At 36.2% G+C, this 3,088-nt stretch overlaps 1 non-coding gene across 1 annotated transcript; it reads right to left on the reverse strand.

Moving 5' to 3' along the window:
- Window positions 1-2,730: 2,730 nt before the first annotated feature.
- On the reverse strand, window positions 2,731-2,845 carry LOC136745907 (U5 spliceosomal RNA). The gene has a single exon (XR_010816201.1). It is a non-coding gene; the product is annotated as a U5 spliceosomal RNA (small nuclear RNA).
- Between the last annotated feature and the right edge of the window lie 243 nt (window positions 2,846-3,088).

Here is a 3,088-nt window from a genome sequence, read left to right on the forward strand (position 1 = left end):
TCAACTATAACTATGAATATAACTGATAATGTAGCATCATTAGATTGTTTACAACCAATATTTGTTTTCAATATATATATTTTTACCTTGTCTTTGTAATATTGTAGACCAAGAGTGTTATACCTGTTTTGGTGATTCTTTGTCAGATTCAGAACAATTTGCTGTGGGGCTGTCAGAACCACTTGATGGTGACACACTTTTGTCTTCATTGCTGATAAATGTGGCTTTTGTTACAATTTTTTTCAGATTGTCCAAAAGGTCTGGAATCTCTGGAGAAAAAAACCTTAGTATTAAATGATAATCATTTCTAGTAATATATTTAATAAAAAGTGAAAACAAAACCATCAATGCCTGCAATTATACTTGAGAGACTTGCTCTATGTTATTGGCAAACTGACCTTTTTGTGGGTCATTAACATTAGCTACGAAAAACATAAAAGAGATAAAATACAAGAATTACCAGGTCTAATGTAATGCATATAGTCATTAATGTAGGATTATGAAGTTATGTTGAAAAACTTTATTTAATAATCAGTATTATTAAATTATTAGACAGTGCACATTAAGAGTCTGTATTGTGGTTCTAGATTACTTCAGTATGATCAACTATAATACATTACTCTGGAATCTAAATTACTGAAGAATAACATTTATCAAGGTAAGGAATTATTTGCTATAAATAAAAAAACTTACCATCAACCATACGGTTTCGAAGACATTGGTTTTCATTTTTAAGTCTTGTGTTTTCCTTTTCGAGCTGCTTAACGTTTTGCTGTAGCTCAACTTCACTGGACTCTTTAAATGTCTGTAGAATATGACGGGATCTAATTCTTGAAGCTCCATCGGTTTTCTTTCTTATTTTGTGCTGTATTCAGAGAGGAAAAGAGTTTAAAATGAATATATATATATATATATATATGAAAATGATTTAAAAAAAAACAATCCTGCAATACATTTATTTAATATTTGCAGTAATTATCTCACCGGTAACTGTGGTTCATCAAGGTCACTATCATCTGAAATTTGAAGTTTTTTGTTTGGTTTAGGTACTCTCTTCATTTTAGGACAGGGCATTTTTGTTAGGTCATTAAGTTTTCTTCTTAGTTCGCCTTCTTTTCCTAAAATAAAAATAAAATAAATAAAACCCTGCATTATGTCCACAGATATTTGGGGATTATATTTATTTGTCATAAAAATACTGTGCTTTGACCATACAAATTAAGATGAACAGCCAACACTGAATCAAAACTGAAGTTAAATTATATCTGGTTTAATTTATTTTGTGATTTGGGGGATTTTATTGTAAAGCACAACACACAATAAATCGTTCTTACAAATGCCAGTCAAGTATGACGAGTTTTAGCGCCCTCACCACCATCTACCATGTTATAAGAGTATGTTAGAAGTACAACACATTAATAACTTAAACATTCATTTCAAATATACTGTGATTGTATATATCAAATAGCATGTAAAGACTTTAATGTTTTTTTTTTTTTAAATAAACATTGTTACCAGTCATAATGATCTGCGCTTCATGGACAGGCCATCCACCTTTTGGAGGTTTGTTCGTGTCTCTCCACTCTGCTCTGAAGTTTCGAGTCGTCTCTTCGTCATCATCAGCAATGCTGAATAAATCAAAATTGCGAAAGCAAGCAGTGGGAATCACGCTGTAAGAGTCTTTGTCGACCCCGCTTTCCCACTTCACCAACGCGTGCATCACCGCCATACTACCTTCACCTTCTCGTCCGTTTTTTCTGCGCCTTTTTCCCCCAACAAGTCACGGCACAAAAAACAGTCCCGCTCTGCATTCTGGTACTTGGCGTTCTTAATAACACCAACAGGATGTAATCGCATAGACCACTCGAGTATAAAGTACTACATATCCCATCAGTTACAGTTTTTTTTCATCTTCTGAAACTGCAATTTAGCACTTTCAACTGTTTCTTAGTGATTCCTAGAATTACTAACCGGTATTGTAGTCAATGTGTTTATAACCTTTTTTGTTTAACGATTTGTGTGTTATCCTATGGGATCCCATGGTCTTTGATTTGGTCACGGAAGTGATTTGTCTTTGATTTGTTGATCTAGAGTTGAATTTTAATTAGTTTTTCCCTTTTGTATAATTAGTGTAGTGCTACATTTAGTCTTTGTTTTTAAATAAATTTGACAATTTATATCTTTGGAATTGGTGTCTGCGTCCAATTATTACAGAAATTGAGTTCTACAAGACTCCAGGATTCGTGATAAGGTGATACTATGAATTCACTTCTTTAATTGAAATGTATAAGTGTACCTTACGCTACATATATGTATGTATGTATGTATGTATGTCCAATTGCTTTGACAATACAAATGAATTGAATTGAGAGGGAGAGAGAGAGAGAGAGAGAGAGAGAGAGAGAGACAGACAGACAGACAGACTGACAAACAGAAAAACAGACAGACACAGACACACACACACACAGAGCCAGCCAGCCAGCCAGCTCAGCGATGACATCACGAGCCTCTCTCAGCTGACTGCTATGACATCACAGAGCACGTACATTCCGTTGCTTGCCGTCTGTCAACCACTCAGTCACTGCCAGCCAGACTGGCTGGCTGGCTGGATGGGGGGGCTGCTTGCTGCTGCTGCGTACCTTAGCAAGCTTATTTGCTTGACCGGCCTTCCTACTCCTCTGCCCACATGCCCACCTATGCCCGATCTGCTGTTCACCTGGATCACAGCTCTGCCCCAACAAGGCAGATCCTCCCAAAAATGGTACAAACTCACCCACGATCCCCTCCACGGAAAGCTTTAGCAAAAGGCAAAAGCGTTATACGTAATGAAGAGGAACCCGAGTCCAAGACGCATCCGACCAGCCATACATATTTGTGTGTATTAAAGATCACATTTTCTTACATTTAGTTTTTCTGTACTTTATTACATCTTATTGTGATTTATAAAAGTATTGTTTCTTTTCCATATGTATGTATGTATGTGTGTGTGTGTGTGTGTGTGTGTGTGTCTGTCTCTGTGTGAAAGTTAGTGTGTGTGTCTGTACGTGTGTGTGCCTGTCTCTGTGTGAAAGTGTGTGTGTGTGTGTGT

The sequence above is a fragment of the Amia ocellicauda genome, unplaced genomic scaffold (assembly GCF_036373705.1).
Source record: "Amia ocellicauda isolate fAmiCal2 unplaced genomic scaffold, fAmiCal2.hap1 HAP1_SCAFFOLD_93, whole genome shotgun sequence".
NCBI lineage: Eukaryota > Metazoa > Chordata > Actinopteri > Amiiformes > Amiidae > Amia > Amia ocellicauda.